Below are 20,583 nucleotides of genomic sequence, written 5' to 3'. Positions count from 1 at the left end.
ACCCTGGTGTTACTAGGATGATGCTTCCAGCCCTGCTTTTTGCTGGTTATATTTTTGGAGATGGAGTCTAATAAAGTTTTCTGCTGTAGCTCATCTCGAACCATGCTCCTTAAAGTCCCAGCCTCTAGTGTAGCTAGGATTCCAGGCATGAACCACTGATAACTGGCTGAGGTTATAGTTTTAAAAGTACAAAGGAATCTGTGAACACAAAGTTTGGGATCTCCTGGAATTGATAACAACATCATCAACAATTATATAGTTCTCTAGCATGTCCTACATCTTCAGCATTGTGCCAACTGCTGTCCTTACTTACCATCCGGCTGCAGCCTGAGAGTGATTAAGGGTTGCATCTTAGTGATCAGATATCTGACGCTAAGCCACGTACCAGTGTTTCATGCCAATCATCCTAGCTACTCAGAAGGCTGAGATCAGAGGAGGATAGTTCAAAGCCAGACTGGGAAGGAAAGTCCAAGAGACTCTTATCTCCAATTAACTAGCAGAAGTGGAGTGGAGCTGTGATTATGTGTTAGAGTGACAACCTTGAGCAAAAAAGCTAAGGAGCAATGCCCATATCCTGAGTACAAGCCTCAATACCAACAACAGAAAAAATAGATAAAAATAAGAAAATAGAAAGAACTTGATCCTGAGAGAGACTGAGTAACTTTTTGAGGATGACATTGCTGGAAAGTGACAGAGACCGAATTTGAGCCTTTTGCATCTTGTTTTCTGGGCTAAGTCTTAAGATTCTTCAGCTTTGAAGACTGAAAAGATATTAAACTTCATAGTGAACCTTTCCTCTGGAATCTGAGAAGCCAAAAGTCAAATATACACTGAACCAAGTTTTAGAAGCCAATTTTGGATCATGACTAGTTGATTGATTGTACCAGGATGGAGTCCATGATATTCCCAGAGATCTTACCTTGACCCTCCCAGCAATTTAAAAGACAGGCTTGTTGGCTGCCCTAAATCCTTGACCTCATTAGATTTATGGCTGTATCAGCAGGGAGCTGGCCAGAACACTGATGATTACGAGGCTGGAGTGCATTAATCACAAACTCCTTCCCAAGAGAAATTTGGGGTAAGGGAACATAGCAGCCAAGAAGGAGAGTATAGATCTCTGCCTTGGGACTTGGGACTCTGGCTCCTCTTGTTGCCAATGTCTCCCCATTTTTTATTGAAGAAAGAAAAGAAGATTAAGGATAACAAAATGAGCTGGGAATGGACTGTTGTTGGTGTTAAAAAGAAAGTAAAAGAGAATAGGCAAAATCCCAAATATTTATAGATTATAAAAAATTGGTTTAGATGTATTCTGTCATGGCTATCTGGATAAAGTAATTAATTTCTCCCAGAAAAAATCTTTTTCTTTCATCACCACTTATTACATGTGTGACACAGATGACTCCATAGCTGACCTTGGCTCATGTCACAAGCCATGTACAGCTCATCTTTGGCAAATACTCTTGTCCTGTCTCCCATTCCCTGTTAAACTACAGAGCAAAGAATCTGAGTGATTTGCTTGAGATTCCACAGCCATTTATTGTAAAGACATCATGCTTTTGCCCTTTCTCTCCAGATGTTCCAGATTTTCTGGATTTTAAAAGGCTGACAAGACTTAAAAAGAGAAGGCAGGTCAAAAAGAAATGCAATATATGATGGACTTACTTTGTGTTTTAACAAGTAACAATACTTTTAAAGGAACTATAGCCACTATTTAATGTCAGCATTTCTCATACAGAAGGAACATCTATCTGTCTATTTTAATGTCCTTTGAAGAGTCTAAGTTCAGCTTTATGTACTTCTTTCTGTTCTCCAACCTTCCCATGTTTTAAGGCACTATATTGGCAAAAGCCATTCTCGAGCTGATGCTTGGCCACTGCTGAGTTATAGTTTTAAAGAAGAGGAGCATAACTGTGTTATTATGTTGTTTTTTCACTGCAATAAAATACCCAAGTGAGTCAATTTATAGAGAGAAAAGTTTATTTTAGCACACAATTTGGAAGACTTTCATTCCTCTTAAAGGTTCCACGATTTTCTTGTAGCACTAATGTAAGGTCAAAGCCTTTAAGGGAGACAGGGAAGACGGGGGTGGATTACAGATCAATAATTCTCCCACAGTCACTATTTTGTGGGTGAGTACTGTGGTGTGAAAGTGTATTCAAAAGTCTATGTGTTTGTAGCTTCATTCTCCAAAGTTATATTTTAATAGTGTTTGAGGTGAGGCCCTTTGGAGGTAATTACTATAAGGTGAAGTTTTAAGAATGGAACATTCTCATGACTGCACATGGCTTTGTAAGAAAAGAAGTGATCACTGGCTGAGTGGCTGAGATTGCTCTGTCTTATCGCATGGTGCCATATGGTACTTGCCACCATGTTCTGATGCAGAAGCTAAACGTTTCACAGATGCAGATCAGTTATCATAATCATACTCTTGATTATTCTAGCCTTCAAACCATGTTAGATCATGTAAAACCTTTTTTCTTTCTTTCTGTTTTCAAATGAAGTACTGTTTAAAAAATTAAATTAGTCTTTACTGTTTAAAGCAGCTTTGGGTATGAAGACATGCTCAACATTTCTGGCCCCATTTGTAAGGAAATGGAAAGACCTGGAAAAAAATTATATTAAGTGAAGTAAGCTAGGCCCAAAGAAATATAGGTTGCATAGTTTCCCTCATTTGTAAGAACTAGAATTTGTCTGTGATATAATTAACAAGAGATCACAATAGCCCAATTGCTAAGTTCAAAAGATCCTATAATAAATGTATCAACACAAGCGCCAAGAATTTCAAGCAAGAGGTTCTTATTATGTTCTGTATGCAGTTATTTCTATTTTTTTCTGTTTTAATTTTCTGTACCCCTTGTCTTGTATTTAAGTTTATCCAATTTGTGGAAGGGAAAGGGAATCACAGAAACAGCAGGACAAAGGATGAACTAATGCAGCAATGATACTCACTTGACACCATGTTGGAAATGAACTATACAACCTGGAGGGAAGAGGAGTAGAGAGAGGTAAGTGGGAGAAAATGAGGGAGGAGATAACAGTGTTTAAAAAGAAATGTATTGATTACCTTACTTGCATAACTATGAGGGCTCCGTTCATCACCTTTACAATAAAGATATTCTTTAAAAAAGCAGTTTTGGGTTCACAAGTACAAGGAATTCCAGAGTGGTACCTGCCCCTCCTCCACCTGTCCACCTTCTACCACAACTGCGCTTGTCAAAATCGAAGAACATATGCTCTCACACTATATCAGAATTCATAGTTTGAATCAGAGTTCCTTCTTGGTGTTATACATTCTATGGATTTTACTTGGCTGAAACAGAGTCTAGCTATGTAGTCTAGGCTGGCCTTGAACTCTCAATCCTCTTATCTCTACCTCTCTAGTGCTGGGATTACAAGTATGAATTCTTGTTATTATAGATTTTGACAAATGTATATAATCCACCATTATAGTCTCATATAGAATTGTTTCCTTGTCCTAAAGTTCATTTGTCCTCTACTTTCATCTTTCTCTGTTGGCCCCCAGAAACTGGTTCCTTTTATTGCATCTATAATTTTACCTATTTCAGAATGTCAGATCTCTGGAATCATCCAGTGTGTAGTCTTTTAAGATAGATTTCCTTCACTTAGTAATATGTGTTTGAGTTTCCACCCTGTTCTTTCATGGCTCAATAGCTCATTTAATTTTGGAACAGATCCAGGTTCATTGTCTGGAAACCTCTTTTATTCATAAATTACTTAGTCTCAAGTATTTTGTTAGAGAAACAGCAAATGGACTAAGACAAGCAGAGTGACCTCTGCTTTCTGATCATTAGAGTGGCAGGTGTGAATGCTAATGCTTATAAGTAGAATCCCCAAGCATGAACTATACCAAGTCCTCTGAGAAACTCCTACAGCTAACTCTGTGTTTCCATTGGGGCAATGGTTACCTGACCTGTAGCTGATAAAACCCACGGAGTGACCTTCCTATACTTCCACGATGGAGTGTGAAGTTTATCCCAAAATCAATGTTTGCACTAATTGTCTAACCTTCCATGATTATAGATCTGCAGGAAATCAAGTGCTCTAGTATTAATGTAAGCTGAACTCAACTGAGCAGATAAGGTAAGGCGAATAGATGACAAGACCTGAGCTCCTCCTCATCTCAAAATCTGTGATGTGTGATAAAGAAATGATGGCCAAACTAGATTCACTGGTTAGATGTCATAGTGCCATGTAGCTGCTAGTGCAGGTCAAAGTATGTGAAAATGTCTCCCTTCAACCCATTTCATTTATTCCAGGGTCTTAGCAAAAAGATGTCCCCCTAAGTTAGGATGATCAGTAGACTAGTAGGAAACTTCACCATTTCACATGACTGAATGAGCAGTGGCTTGATCCCAAGTTTCATTCCTAACTCTGTGGAATTTTAGGAAGTCCTAGACCTTCCAGTGGGACAGTAGGAGTCTGCATGAGAGTGAGTTAAGAGTCACTAAGGAAATCAATTAGGAGGTTCCTGGCAAAAACAAAATAGAACTCCCCTTATGACCTACTAATACCACTCTTGGGTGTTTATCCAAAGGAATGTAAATAATATTCATTATAACACTATTCACAATAGCTAAGCAACAGAAACAACCCACAGGCCCTATAACCGATGAATGCATCAAGAAAATGTGATACATATATACAGTGGAATAATATTCAGTCATAAAGGAAAATTAAATTGCCATGTGCAAGGAAATGTGTGGATCTGAGCCAGGCTCAGAAGGATAAAGGTCACATGTCTTCTCTCATATGTGCATGTTAGACCTAAAATATAAACACATATATAAACTCATAGAGAGAATCATAGGCATCTATCTATCTATCTGATCAAGGTAGATATATTCCCAGATGTGAGGTGAAATTCTTTTGAAAAGTTAACCAGCACCATAACAAAAGGAAGTATCTAGTCTGAGATGTGAGAAGCAGTGGGAGAGAGGTGAGTAAATGGAGAGAAAGTATGGACATAATAATCTATGTGTGAAATGAAACAAGAAGACTGGCTGAGACTAGTTGGAGAAAGGGGGGAGGGGAGGAGGAAGATGGATAGAGGAGGTGATTCTGATCAAGGTGAACCTCATCAAAGTGATTCCGATCAAGATCATTCATAGAAGGACATGTTAAAATTAAACACAATTATAATAAAACTAATTAATGCTGAAAAACCAAACGAAAGTGGGCCAAGAGGAATTTCTTAGAGAAGTGGCCAATATCCAGGATGGTGCCAGCCCTACTCCATCTGCTGGCCTATTACTCCTCACGCCTTATCACTCCAGACACATAGAGTGGTCCACTCAATGCACCACACTGTTCTTGCCTTCTCTGCCCTAAATTCCCGTAGCTGGGTTAGTTTTGGAAGCTGTAGAATTTGTCTAGTCTGCCTGCTAGCTGCTAGCGGGTATGTTGAGACTTGAGGTACTTTAAATCAGCTGATGGAACAATATAAACCAAAACTGTATGTGAAGAATGAACTGTACAACTTGTGGGTGGGCACAGGAGGGAAAAACTGGGAGAGAGTGAGGGAAGGGGTGACATGGTTCAAAAAGAAATGTACTCATTTGGGCTGGGAAAGTGGCTCAGTGGTAGAGCGCTTGCTTTGATGCCTGAGGCCCTGGGTTCGATTCCTCAGCACCACATAAGCAAAAAGAAAAAAGCTGGAAGTGACGCTGTGGCTCAAGTGGTAGAGCGTTAGCCTTGAGCTGAAGAGCTGAGGGACATGCCCAGGCCGAGTTCAAGCCCCAGGACCGGATCCCCCCCCCCCCAAAAAAAGAAATGTACTCATTACTTGACTTATGTAACTATAATCCCTATGCACATTAACTCTACAATAACAATAAAATATGTTTTTATAAAACAATAAATGGTTAAGTATTATGGGACAAGGTTGTAATCAAGTCCTTCCCTCTGGTCATGCAATGACAAGAAATGTGGGCAAATCTTTAAAAAGAACTGAGTTGCTCATTTACTATAGGATTTATTTTATTGCACAAAGCCTAAAACTGTTCCTATTTTTTCTGGTATTGGGGCTTAAACTCAGGGCCTGAGTGCTGTCCCTGAGCTTTTCCATTCAAGGTTGGCCCTTTACTACTTCAGCCACAGCTCCACTTCTGGATTTTTGCTGGTTAATTGGAGATAAAGTCTCATGGACTTTCCTGGCTGGCTGGCTTCGAACTGTGAGCCACCAACACCTGTCTTAACCAAGGACTTTAAATTGTGTTCTCACTGAACAAATCTGCAAGGTGACAGCTAGTATTTCTACTTCACAAAGCTCAGAGAGGTGAAGTTATTTTTCCAAAGCCACTTGGGTAATCAGCGAAAGAATTTGATTACACAAAGGTCAAAGCTGATTCTAGCTTATTACAGGTCAACTATCTCTTATACAAAATATTTAGGATTTTAGACTTTGAAATATTTGCAGATGTTACCAATTTAACACCCTCAACCTTAAACTAAAAAACCCCAAATTAGAGAAGTTTTGAGGTTGGCTTACGCCTGTAATCCTAGCTATCTAGGAGGTTGTGATCTGAGGATCATGGTTCAAAGCCAGCCTAGGTAGGCAAATCTATCTCTAGTTGATCAGCAAAAAGCAAAAAGTGGGGCTGTGCCTCAAGAGGTAGAGACCAGCTTTAAGTGAAAATCCTAAGGGACAGTGCTCAGGTCAGGAGTTTAAGCCCCAGTATTGGTACACACACACACACACACACACACACACACACACACACACACACACACACAAATTTTTTTGAGTGTTGTATCAACACTTGACAAATTTCAGAGCTGGAGAATTTTGGCTTTGGTGCATTGCAGATTCAGATTTTTGAATAAAGGTGTTCAATCTGTGTGATCGATCTATATCTGTCTGTCTGTCTGTGTGTCATCTATCTGTTCAAGGTAGATATATTCACAAGTGTGAGGTTCCATGATGAAATTCTTTTGAAAAGTTAACCAGCAGCGTAACAAAAGGAAGAATCTAGTCTGGGATGTGAACCCTCCTCTGCTGAGGGGATCTGTCCACAGGACTCCAGTGAGAAACACCAACCCACTTCACAGTTGCTGATCTTAGTTTTACCATTGCTCTGTGGCATTTCTGTGGTCCTGCTGATCATATCATCCTTTTCCTGGCCACCTGAAAGTTTATAGTTCTGGGAAATAATGCTTGGAGTGACTTCTCTGTGTGTCAACCCACTGGGCAAAGCCTGATCAGTGCCTTGAAAATAAGGGCCATAGAGACCACCTTATACTGTCCAGCCTTCTTGTCAGACTTACCCTTCTTTGCATACAAGATGGCTAATCCTTTTCCTTCCTTGCTGCTAAATAGACCCAATGGATTTGAAACCTGACTTCCTGATTTACCAATTACAAATGCAGATGGAAAAGGCCTTCAGCCTACTGAGTTTCTCAGTCATTAGATCCAATTAGAAGGCAGGTAGTAAAACACTGACCACAGCTAAATTTTATAAGATGGGCCTGACCATTTTCCAAGCCTTGAGTGAAGAAATGCTTGAGTTTTAATGATCTCTGTCCATCAAGGGCCCTGATAGACATGAAGTTTTATAAGGTGAAGACCAAAAATGGATCAGGTTTTCAATGCCAAAATTTCATTAGACATGCTATAAAGGATGCAAGAGATCTATTTAGCAGATATATTTTCAGGTAGTAAAACCAAGTAAAATAAGATCTTTAAAATTTAATATTTATTCCAGGGATTGGTCGTCCAAAGGGAACCTTTTTTTTCTGATACAGATCATTTAATATTCACTCAACACATGTACCCATCAATGTCCACAATAATTTTCATTCTATTAATGACATAATGATACAATGATTTCTTTTCCTTTACAAAATAGAATAGTTAGAACTATTTACAACAGAAAAAAATACCAAGGCATCCCAAAAAAGCAGGAAGAAAGCAATATGCTGAAAAAGACACTGAAAATTATTTTGGAAACATGCACATTATCTATTGCTAACAGAATGTGTCTAAGTTGGCAAAATCCGAATTTCCAAGACCTTCTTTTTTTCTTTAAATCTGGAATTTGAATTTAGTTACTCACATTTGCTAGACAGGCACTCCACCACTTGAGACATGCTCCAGTACCCTTAAAAGGAAACCTTTTTTCTGCTCTGTATTTTTCTGGAGACCAATTTGCTTTTCTCTTCTCCCTAGAGACATCACTTAACATTTATTGCTGTAATAGTATACTAGTCCAGGAGGAGTAGATCCTGGCTCTTTCTGATTGTCTTACTGGAATGGCTTCCTTTTGATTTTATTCCCAAAAGCGGTTCAGGGGAATAAAGCCAGTCCCTCAGCTAACGCTCTTCTCAGCCCTCTCCCCTTAGTACTGGCCAAGGCATTTTTTCACAAAAGTGAAAGAGCATTTGTTTAGTTCTGAGCATATTACTAGTGATGTTACTTGTATGGAAGATCAATTTGAATGTTTGGGTTGACTGTACAGATCTACCACTCTATTCTAGAACTGATAGAAGACATTGGATACAAAAAAAGATTTGTTACAAGAAAATATTCCATTTCTACAAGGCAGAAAACTTGAGGTGAACTATGGAAGAATAGGGTTAGATTTTTTTCTGAGAAAATGTAGAATAGAAGAGTTCAAGGCCAAAATATCCTTAGAAGAAGACAACTGTGGAGGTTAATGTCATTTCTGTGATACTCCTCGCTGTTGGAGTAAGAGTAAGCAGATAGGTAGACTTAACGGGTTTGGCTTTGCTGTGACATTATGATTATAGGAACCAGTACACATAAGAGTAAGGTGGCAGAGGTGCAGTTATGCGCAGAGGAATGAGGATGATGGGCTTTGGCATCTACAAAGAAAAGGGACAGAAGTGACAACAGGGTATAGTCGGTCATCTGGTGGTTCTGGGGGTGAGGAACTGTTGAAGATGGATCCTATGAGAAGAGGTGGTCAGATAGGAGACACACAGTGTGGTGTTGAAGTTAATTACAGGCCCTGCTTTGCGTGAATGGAGAAAATGGCCACTGTGAACTCCCAGTCTCTAAATAAAACAAATGCTAAAGCTAAATCACCACAAAGACTTCATCATCAGCACTACTAAAACTAAGCCACACATAGCATCACAGAAATTTCTGAACATATTAAAGATAGAAAAAACAGGCCAATTAGTGCCAAACAAAAACAAATATGGCAACAAAAACAAATACAGCTGATACAAATTAATGTTCTGAGGGAAAAATTATACAATTTTAAACATCTACTAACAATGTAGGAAAGTATTCCATGTCCTTATTATTACTTAATAGATTCCATTTTAGTTTTTAGCCCTTCTGGCAAGTGTGTATAATTATTCCCTTGCTCTTTCATTTTGTATTTCCCTGGTGGCTATTAATATTAGACATCTAAAAACATTTATTGACCATTTGAGCATCTTCTTTTAGGAACTGGCTATTCAAATCTTTAGCCAGGTTGTTTTGGAGTTAAATTTTTAATATTTAATTTCCAAATAGAGAATATAAAGAATTAATATGATTTAGTCAAGAGAAAACTAGATGCCTGGATTATGACTTGCAAATCTGTAATGGATTTCAAGCATAGTATCTTAAAATATCTTTAGTATCTCTTTAATACCACCAATTGTGAGCATCAACGTATTATTCCCATTTTTCAGTAATGAAAACTGAGGTTGAGGCAAAAAATACCTCCTTTAAGAGCGAAGCTTTCAGGCTGGGAATGTGGCTTCATGGTAGAGTGCTTGCCTATCATGCATGAAGCCCTGAGGTTGATTCCTCAGTACCACATAAGCAGAAAAAGCCAGAAGTGGTGCTATGGCTCAAATGATAGAGTGCTAGTCTTGAGCCAAACAAACTCAGGGACAGTGTTCAGGCCCTGAGTTCAAGCCCCAGGACTGGCAAAAAAAAGTGAAGCTTTCCCAGTGTAGCGGTTCCTCAAATGACCACAAACAAGGCCACACTGAAGCTACCAGCACAACTATGTTTGTTGTAGCATTATTTACCATAGCTAAGATATGGAATCAACCCAGATGCCCCTCAGTGGATGAATGCATCAAGAAAATGTGGTATATATACACAATAGAGTTCTACGCTTCCATCAGACAGAATGTTATTGTACCATTTGTAAGGAAATGGAAAGACTTGGAAAAAAATCATATTAACTGAAGTGAGCTAGACCCAAAGAAACATCGGCTTCATGGTTTCCCTCATTTGTGATAATTAGTATATGACTAGGATAGTTCTAGCAGAGGATCGCAATAGTTCAATAGCTATGTACATACATATGACCTTTTAACATGATGTCAGTTGAAATGAACTACAAAATATGGAAACAAGAGGTTGTGTGTGTGTGTGTGTGTGTGTGTGTGTGTGTGTGTGTGTATACTGTGTGCAATTATTTCTTTTTCCTTTTGTTTTGTTTTTCTTTGATTTACCCCTGTTGTCACTGTTTTTTGTTTTTGTTACCCTTTATCTTGTACATAAGTTTACCTGATTTGGGGAAGAGAAGGGGAAATCACAGAAATGGTGAGACAAAGGACAAAGGATGAACCAATGCAACAGTGATACTCACTAGATACTATGTTGGAAATGAACTTTACAACTTTGGGAGGGGATATCTGGCCTGGGGGGGAGGGAAAGCAGAAGATCAGAAGAGAAGGAACGGGGTAACAATATTCAACAAGAAATGTACTCATTTCCTTACTTAGGTAAATAACCCCTCTGTACATCACCTTTACAATAAAAAAAAAACTTAAAAAAAAGATTGAAGCTTTCCATTTTGAAGCATAAAGCTAGGCACTATAAGAGAAAGTTCAAGACTGGGAAGGTGGGTCAGTGATAGAGTGCTTGCCTCGCATACATGAGGCCCTGGGTTCGAGTCTTCAGCACCACATAAGCAGAAAAAAATAGCCAGAAGTGGTGCTGTGGCTCTAGTGGTAGAGCGCTAAGTCTTGAGCTGAAGAGCTGAGGATCAGTGCCCAGGCTCAGAGTTCAGGCTCTATGACTGATAACAACAACAACAACAACAAAGGGGAAGTTCAGTACCTTTGAAATTGCTCTTGCTTTTGAAAACATATTTTTATGCCAGTATTGGGACTTGAACTCAGGGCCTTATGACCTTGTCTGGCTTTTCCCCTCAAGGTTGGCACCCTGCTAGTTGAACCATACCTCCACTTTCAGTTTTTTGTCCTTGGCTAGGTGGAGATAAGATGTTCACAATTGGTGGTATTAAAGAGATATTAAAGATATTTTAAGATATTACATTTGAAATCCATTTCAGATTGGCAAGTCATAATCCAGGCATCTAATTTTCTCTTGGCTAATTAATTTTTTTAATTCTCTATTTGGAAATGAAACATTAAAAATTTAACTCCAAAACAACCTGGCTAACGTGTTGAATAGCTACTTTACAGGTTTGTCTGCCCACGCTGTCTTTGAGCCATGATCCTTAGATCTCAGCCTTCTAAGTAGCTTGAAGTACTGTTCATGAGCCACTGGCTCCCAGCTCAAGAAATTTTCTTTAGACTTTTATTTTGTAATAGTAATATATTGACAGAAAAGGTGCCAAAGCATCTTCATATCACTTTCACCATCTCAAAGAGAAGCCTAGTGCATTGGAGTTATTAGTTATTACCTCTCCACCCCTGGATATTTTCCCCAGCCTTCAGCTGTCACTAATAAAGTTCTGTCTTATTCTAGATATTTCTGATGAATTGAACTGGGTGATAATATTCAGTCTATGGTGACTTCTTTTGGCCCTAACCATTTTGAACATTGGTAGAAAAAGGCTACTTGCAATTACCACGATTCTTGTTCTGTTCTTCCCCAGGCCCATTGCCATGACTCTTTATAATTAGGTGTAGCAGTGACTAAGCTCTGACCAAAGGAAAGTGAGTAGAAGTGATAAATATACCATTTCTAGGGCTGGCTTTTTGTGTGTGTGTGTGTGTTGGTGGTAGGGCTTGGACTCTGGGCCTGAGCACTGTCCCTCAGCTCTATCAGCTCAAGGCTAGCGCTCTACCACTTGAGTTACAGTGCCACTTCTGGTTTTTGGTGGTTTATTGGAGATAAGAGTTTCATGGACTTTCTGCCCAGGCTGGCTTTGAACCTTGATCCTCAGATCTAAGCCTCCTGAGTAGCTAGGATTACAGGTGTGAGCCACTGGTGCCCCGTAAGGCCTGGCTCTTTTTCTAAGGATGGTGGTAGGTGAGTGGGTTTAGATTCTGATAATCTTTAATTTTTTGGGTGTGTTTAGTATAGTCATATATTTTTTAAAGGTCAGCTTTAAAAATTTGTTCATTTCTTGCATTTGAAGTACTCTTCGATGACATCTTTGGCTTGAGAGTCTTTGCCATAGTCCTTAACTACTACACAACTACAACCAACCGCTTTATCGGGTTTTCCTTCTCGATCAATATTGCAGAGACCTACCCACTCCCCTAGATCTTTGATGTCATCGACCTTAATAAGGTTGATTTGGTGCTCAGCACAAAGTGCCTCCACCAACTTTACATACACGGGTTCGTTGCAGTTAGATGCAAGCACACAAAGATGTGCTTGGTGCTTGTCTAGGGCTTTGGCAGCTTCGTGGATTCCATGTGCTAGGACGGCATGGATGAGGGTGGTCTAAAGCACCTCTTGTAAAGCAGTATAAACGTCCATTACACCTCCAGCTGCAAGGCCTTCCTCGGCCATGGTGGTGGATTACAGATGAAGCTGAATCTTGAGTGCACCCAGGCCTCCACCTCTATGCGGACTGAACATACAACTGTACATATTTGTAGGGTACCAATTATATTTCAATGTATTTAGACACATGCAATGATCAAATCAGAGTAACTGGCATAGCCATCACTTAAAACACTTCTAGGCCTCCCTCCTTGAAAATCAAACCACACATCCTAGACAACTTTTCTCACATGTAGGCTGGGGAGAAGTATTCATAAGACCAAAAAGAAGGAGAAAGATAGGTCCTAAGCAAGGAACAAAACCCTCTTCCCACTCCGATTGCCCTGTTACTAGGGCTATAAAAAATATTTACTGTATTAAATTAGCCTCTGAGATTTAGAGGTATTTACTCTAGCAACTAATCTTATTTACCTTTCTGATCAAAATGTTCTTTAAAGCTGGTGATTATGAGCACTTTTAATGGATCAAGAGCTCTAATGATGCATTGTCTTTTGAAAGAGGTGTTTTGGATTGACTGTTCACACACGACTAAGAATGAAGATGAATTTCTTTCAGATAGGGCCATTGCATTTGGTAACATACCTTGTTACTTCTCTGCAACCTGAGGCCCACTCCCAATCCTAAAGGGTTGGTTTTCCTTCCTTCTTTCCTTCCTTCCTTCCTTCCTGCCTTCCTGCCTTCCTGCCTGCCTTCCTGCCTTCCTGCCTTCCTGCCTGCCTGCCTGCCTGCCTTCCTCCCTCCCTTCCTCTCTCCCTCCCTCCTTCCCTCCCTCCCTCCCTTGCTTCCTTCCTTCCCTCCTTCCTTCCTTCCCTCCTTCCTTCCTGCCCTTCATACTGTCTTTTATATTTTAGCCCCAGATGACAGGAAATCTTAAAAACAGATCTTTCCTAAGCATTTATATTTTATTTAGTTGAAAAGAGTCAGAGAAGACATTCTTATGGAATAAATCACATGTATCCCAAAACACTGATCATCATCCTTAACAAATTCTTCAGGCTTAGTATTTATTTCACTGTCTTTGGTTTGTAATCTCCCAGCACATAGAAGGCTCCATGGGAAACACAAGGAACAGCTTTGTGCATCACAGGGCATTTTGTGAAAAAAGTCTGTTCAGTTCTAAAGATCAAAACTTCTACCCATCTGGGATATATAAATCCTATCCACAGAATTTATGAGGGGTTTATCTTGAATTATGTGTTGGCTGTTGGGTTTGGCACATCATAAATATAAATGATCCTCACAGGACAGTAGATTAATGTCCAGTGGGAGAAAAAATCAGGTATCTGTGGAATTTAAATAGGAAGATGTCCCAGAGAAGAAGGAGCTCCTGCCCCTAGGGAGATAGAAGTAGAGTCCTTGTGTGGACTGTCCTCAGTTACCTCTTCAAGACAAAAGGAAGGGTTTCTCTTCATAGGGATTGGAAAAGGAATTGTGTAGTTTTGCCTTTTATAAAACTTATTTTCAAATAATAACCTTTAAAAAAATTCCATGGCACATTAACATCAGTGTTGTATCAACAGGAACAATGTAAGAGTTGACATGTTATCTTTAAAAAAATTGTATTGTAAAGGTGATGTTCAGAGGGATTACAAGTACGTGAGTCAGGTAATGAATACATTTCCTTTGGACCAGTATCACTCCCTCCCTCATTGTATCCCAGGCTTTCCCCTCCCAACTTCCCTCCCTTGAAAGTTGTATAGTTCATTTTCAACACAGTGTCTAGTGAATTTCACTGCTGAATTGGCTCAACCTTTGTCCCACAATCTCTATGCTTTTCTTTGGCCTCACCAAATCAGAGAAACTTGTATACAAGACAAAGGGCACAAAAATCATAAACAGTGACAGAAGGGAATAAACCAATGAAAAAAGGAAAGAAGGAAAGAAAAAGAAAAAAACCCACAGCACAATAAAAAAAAAACTCCTGCTTCCATTTCTTGGAGTTCATTTTGATAAGCATCATTTTATACGATCATATGCACATAACTTTTGAGTCCTGTGATCCTCTCCAAAGAATATCTTCCTTTGGTCTCACTGCATCAATGTTTAGAATCCTGTTAAGTTATCATGTCCAAGTGTAGTTTTTTTTTGTTTTTCATTGCTCATTGGGCTTACTTGTAGAACTATAGAAACATTCTAATTTTTACAAATGAAGGAAACCATGCAGCCTATGTCATTACATTTTTTTTTGTCGGTCATGGGACCTGAACTCTGGGCCTGGGCGCTGTCCCTCAGCACTTCAGCTCAAGGCTAGTGCTCTATCACTTGAGCCACACCACTGGCTTTTTTTTCTGCTTATGTGGTGCTAGGGCCTCATGTATGCGAGGCAAGCACCCTACCACTACGGCACCTTCTTTATGTGCTTCTCCTTCTTATCTTCTTGTTCTAAAATGTATTCATTAGCAAAATAGGCAAGTCACTATTTTCCAGTACATCATGAGCTAAAAGAAAACAGAAACACGGCTGGGCACAGGTGTCTCACACCTGTAATCCTAGCTACTCAGGAGGCTGAGATCTGAGGATTGCGGTTCAAAGCCAGCCCGGGCAGGAAAGTCCATGAGACTCTTATCTCCAATAAACCACTGGAAAACTGGAAGTGGTGCTTTGGCTCAAGTGGTAGAGCACTCGCCTTGAGCTTAAGAGTTCAGGGACAGCGCCCAAGCCCAGACTTCAAGCCCCATGACCGACCAAAAAAAAAAAAAGAAAGAAAAAGAAAAGAAAACAGAAACAAAAAAGAATAAGTACAGCCTGGACAAAAGCAAGTAGAAAAAGCAAAGTTCGACAATATAAGCACAAAGAGTGGATTGTGCACATTCTTGCTTCTTAGATGGATATTATGTTGGGATTTGTCAATATTGGGGCAGCTTTGTGGGTGGGTACACTCGATTCTAATTTCCAAGCAGTAGTTGAATGTTGTCCATCAACTGTTAAACTAATCTTTTATTGTTGTTGTTCTTGTTCTGGTACTGGGGCTTGACTTCAGGGCCTGGGCACTGTCTTTTGGCTTTTTGCTCAAAGCTGGTGCTTTACCACTTGCACCACAGGTCCAGTTCCAGCTTTTTGGAAATCAGAGCTCATGGGTTTTCCTGCCTGGGCTGGCTTCAAACTAAGATCCTCAGATCTCAGCCTCTTGAGTAGCTAGAATTACAGGTATGAGCATGGGCACCCAGGTGTCCCCTTAATCTTACAGGTATTAATATTCCTTAAAGTAACAAAAGTTACAACATGTTCTGAAGTATCTCCAAGGCCCTCATTAGGAAAAGGATACCTTTAAGGTGATTGGAAATAAGTATCTGGCCTCCTGCCAGAAGTGATATTTTAACAAAAGCCAACCTCCTGCTAAAAGTTTTTGGGTTTAAGCTCTCAATCTTCAGAATCAGTTTGGGCTTAGTCTCCCCTTCTTTGTTACCTCTGGAGACAGTATCTTGAGCACTGTGTGTGTGTGTGTGTGTGTGTGTGTGTGTGTGTGTGTGTGTGTGTGTGTGTGCGTGCATGTGTGTATGTGCACGCACCTGCACTGCACCAATAATGAGGCTTGAACTCTAGACCTGGGCTCTGTCACTTAGCTTTTTTGCTCAAGCCTAGTAAAACTACCATGTGAGCCACACCTCCCTACTTCTAGCTTTTTGCTCATTAATTGGAGAGTCTCAAAAACTTTCCTTCCTGGGCAGGCAAAAATTACCTGGATAACTATTATCCATTGTTCTACTGCCCTTACCTGAATAACTTTATTTAGTTTTTGTTATTTTGGTTCTGGTCCTAAGGCTTGAACTCAGGGGCTGCATCCTGTCCTTGAGCATTTTTGCTCAAAGTTAGTGGTCTACCACATGAACTACAGCTGAACATTTGGCATTTTGGTAGTTAATTGAGTCTCAGGGACTTAATTACTCAACCTGGCTTCCAACTGGGATCTTCAGATCTCTGCCTCTTGAGTAGCTAGGATTATAGTCATGAGCCATCAGCATCTGGCAACTTCTGGCTTTTTGCTGGTTAATTGGAGATAAGAGTATCTCTGCCCCACAGGGGCCTGAAATCCTTAGATCTCAGCTTCCCGAGTAGCTAAGATTACAGGTGAGAATCACCAATGCTGGACAATTATTCTCATATTTCTTTTAAGCTACCGCTATTTGTATTTTCTCTTCTGTTCTACCAAAATTCAGTCTCTAACTCAATTTCTAATGAAGCACTAAGTTTTCAGATTAGTTTGCTTAGAGATAAGACAAGAAATTGAATGCTTGATAAGGTTAAAATTATTTTTATTTATTTTTGCACAATGTAATTTTTTCCTTTTTCTTTTTTTTCTTCCATCTAAAAGTTTTCTTTTAATTTTTTTTATTGTGAGAATACCACACAGAGGAGTTACAATGTAATGAAAATTCTAACTTTAAACACTGAAGGTAGAATACATTTTACTTCTTTTTAAATCTTGTATAGCATGAAGGAAGCCTAGCATTAAAAAGTGCCAGTACTGGGCTGGGAAGGTGGCTCAGTGGTAGAGCGCTTGCCTTGCATGCCTGAGGCCCTGGGTTCAATTCCTCAGCACCACATAAGCAAAAAGAAAAAAGCCGGAAGTGGTGCTGTGGCTCAAGTGGTAGAGCGCTAGCCTTGAGCTGAAGAGCTGAGGGACAGCACCCAGGCCCAGAGTTCAGGCCCCATGACCGGCCCCCCCCCCCCAAAAAAAAAGTGCCAGTACTTCTTCTAGGTTGAATTAGTTTGCTTTGACTTAGTTGTTGTCTTCACATACATGTGACTAATTAGTTAAAATTTCCTGGGGCAGAGGACAGTTTAGTGTAGAGCATAGGGGTTCTGGCATCTGGCAGATATGGATTTGACTATAACTCTAAACATAGCATCATAGTAGCTTTTTGATCTATAAAATAAAGGAGTCTACAGATTGCAAAGGAAGAATATGGCTAGTTGTGGGGCTGTGGCTAAAGTGATAGAGCACCAGCCTTGAGTAAAAAAGCCAAAGGACAGCTTTCAGGCCCTTTATTCAAGCTCCGGCACACACAAAGGAGAAATATGGGAAGTGGTGCTGTGGCTCAAGTGGTAGAGCACTAGCCTTGAGCTGAAGAGCTCAAGGACAGCACCCAGGCCCAGAGTTCAAGCCCTACAACTGGGAAAAACAGAAGAGAAATATGAAGACAGTGCACCAAAGAGAACTAGTTGTATACCTGGTATGATGTATGTGGTAGAGTGCCTGGTACCGTTCCCCTGCATTTGTGTGCTATCTTTCAAATGTAAAAGATGGCTATTGATCATCTATTTACATCAGGAAAGTGCTGAATCCTTTAACTATTATATTCCTACAGATAGATTATGGATTTAAGGCTGAGCATTGGAGGACTCATCTTCATTCATCTAGTTCACTGAAACTAGCCAGAGAGAATTGAGAAACCAGATTGTTCTTGGTGACATGATAAGGCGTGATGATTACTATCCAAAATCATGTGTAAGGGCTAGTGATGACTTGGGATTTTATCTGGAAAATGTAGTAATTTTCTAGGAAATAGAATAGGGCTTGAGTGCATAGAGACCCTAAAAATGGAAATTGAGGCTCATTTCTTTGTGATTCAAATCCCAATCACCAGTATCCTATATCCTATAGATGTGAGAAAAAGTATTTGAATATTTTGAACCAAGGAATTGTCTGCAACAGGAAAGTGCATATAGATTCTGAATCTTTTTTTTTTTTTAATTTTGTGCCAATACTGGGACTTGAACTCAGGGCCTGGCCACTGTCCCTTGGCTTTTAAAAAAATTGTCATTGTATAGTTGATATACAGAGTTGATACACAGTTACACGAACCAAGGACAATCAGTACAATTCTTTTTGAACCATATCTCCCCTTTTGACATTCTCTCCCAGTCTTTCCCCCCCATTCTACCCACAAGATATCTAGTTCATTTTCCACATAGTGTCTAGTGAGTATCATGGTTGTATTTGTTCATCCTTGTACCACCTTTTATGTGCCCTCCCTTACCCTTCCAAATATAAGCAAGCTAACAAACAAGACAAAAGGAAAAGAAAAAAACCCAGCAACAATGGCAACTAAAAAGGCCTCTTGTTTCCTTTCCTTGGAGTTCATTTCATAGAATATGATTTTATATGATCATCTATACATTGCTATTGAGCCTTTGTCTACCACTCCTATGCATAGCCTCCTTTGGCTGCTGTACATTAATGACTAGGGTCCTATATAATTTATCATGTCCCAGTGTGTGTGCATATATATATATATATATATATATAATTTATTTATTTACTTAAGTCATTAAATGTGCTTACTTGTAGACTTACAGGTACATTCTAGTTACTGCAAATAGGGGAAACCATGCAGCCTATGTTTCTTTGGCTCTGGCTTCCTTCACTTAATATAATTTTCTCTAAGTCTTTCCATTTTCTTACAAATGGGACAATGTTATGCTTTCTGATGGAAGCCTAGAATTCCATTGTGTATATATACCACATTTCCTTGATCCATTCAATCACTGAGGGGCACCTGGGTTGATTCCATATCTTAGCTATGGTAAATAATGCTGCAATGAGCATGGTTGTGCTGGTGGCTTTGTTTGTAGTCATTTGGGTAAATGTGGGATTGCTGGGTATAGGAAAGCTCTATATTTAATTTTTTAAGGAACCTCCATACTGCTTTCCAGAGTAGTTGAGTAAGTTTACATTCCCAACAACAGTGTAATAGGGTTCCCTTTTGGCCACATCCCTGCCAGCATTTGTTATTGTTAATTTTCCTGGTAATAGGCATTCTAACTGGAGTTAGGCGAAATCTCTGTTGTTTTGATTTGCATTTCTTTTATGGCCAGAGATGGTGAACACTTCTTCATGTGTCTATTGGCCATTCTTTTTTCTTCATATGAGAAGTCTCTCTTTAAGTCTTTAGCTCATTTAGTGATTGGGTTGTTGAGTTTATTTTTGGGAGGTTTAATATTTTGAGCTCTAAGTGTATTTTAGATATGAAGCCCTTGTCTGATGTATAGATAGTGAAAATTGTCTTCCATTCTGTGGGCCTTCTATTTATCTTGCTAGCTATGTCATTTGCTAAACAGATGGTCTTCAGTTTGATATTTATCCAATATTTCTTTGATTTGTTGTGATTCTAGATCTTTATTTAGGAAGTTTCACCCCATTCCTAAAAGGCCTGGGTTTCCCCTACCTCTTCCTATAATATTTTCACAGTATCTGGCCTTACATTGAGATCTTTGATCTATTTAGAGCTGATTCTTGTGCAACGTGATATATGGGTATCTAGCTTCAGTTTTCTAAATATAGATAGCCAATTTTGAAGTCTGTCTTCTTCCAGCCTGTGTTTTTGGCTCTCTTATCAAATATTAGGTGACTATATGTTTGTCATATACAGCCTTCATTATATTGAGGAACATTTCATTCATTCCTAGGTTCTCCAAAGCTTTTTATCATAAAGGGGTGTTGGATCTTGTCAGATGCTTTTTCTGCATCTATTGAAATGATCATGTGGTTCTTGTCCTTACTTCTGTTGATGTGTGGAAGTACATTAATTTTCTTGCATATATTGAACCAGCTTTGCAACCCTGGAATGAGTTCCCTTTGATTGTAATGTATGATTTTTTTGTTGTTGTTGAATTCGGTTGGCCAGAATTTTGTTGAGGAGTTTTGCATCAACATTCTTCAAAGAGATGAGTGTCTAGTTCTCTTTCTTTGATGAATCCCTATCTGGTTTTGGGATGAGTGTTATGCTGGCTTCATAGAATAAGTCTTTCTATTTTGTTGAAGAGTTTGAGCCTTTCTATTTTGTTTCTATTTTTGTTGAAGAGTTTGAGGAATATGAGAATGGGTTCTCTGTTGAAGAACTTATAGAATTCAGTTGTGAATCCATCTGGTCCCGGGCTTTTCTTGG

General features: G+C 39.4%; 1 pseudogene; it reads right to left on the bottom strand.

Annotated features, from left to right (window-relative positions):
- Nucleotides 1–12,301: 12,301 nt before the first annotated feature.
- On the bottom strand, nt 12,302–12,700 carry LOC138834620 (small ribosomal subunit protein eS12-like; annotated as a pseudogene).
- Nucleotides 12,701–20,583: the final 7,883 nt, after the last annotated feature.

This window comes from Dipodomys merriami, unplaced genomic scaffold (genome assembly GCF_024711535.1).
Source record: "Dipodomys merriami isolate MVZ:Mamm:240054 unplaced genomic scaffold, mDipMer1.0.p SCAF_22, whole genome shotgun sequence".
NCBI lineage: Eukaryota > Metazoa > Chordata > Mammalia > Rodentia > Heteromyidae > Dipodomys > Dipodomys merriami.
The sequence above is the reverse complement of the archived record's forward strand: the minus strand, read 5'-3'. Positions and strand labels throughout refer to the sequence as shown.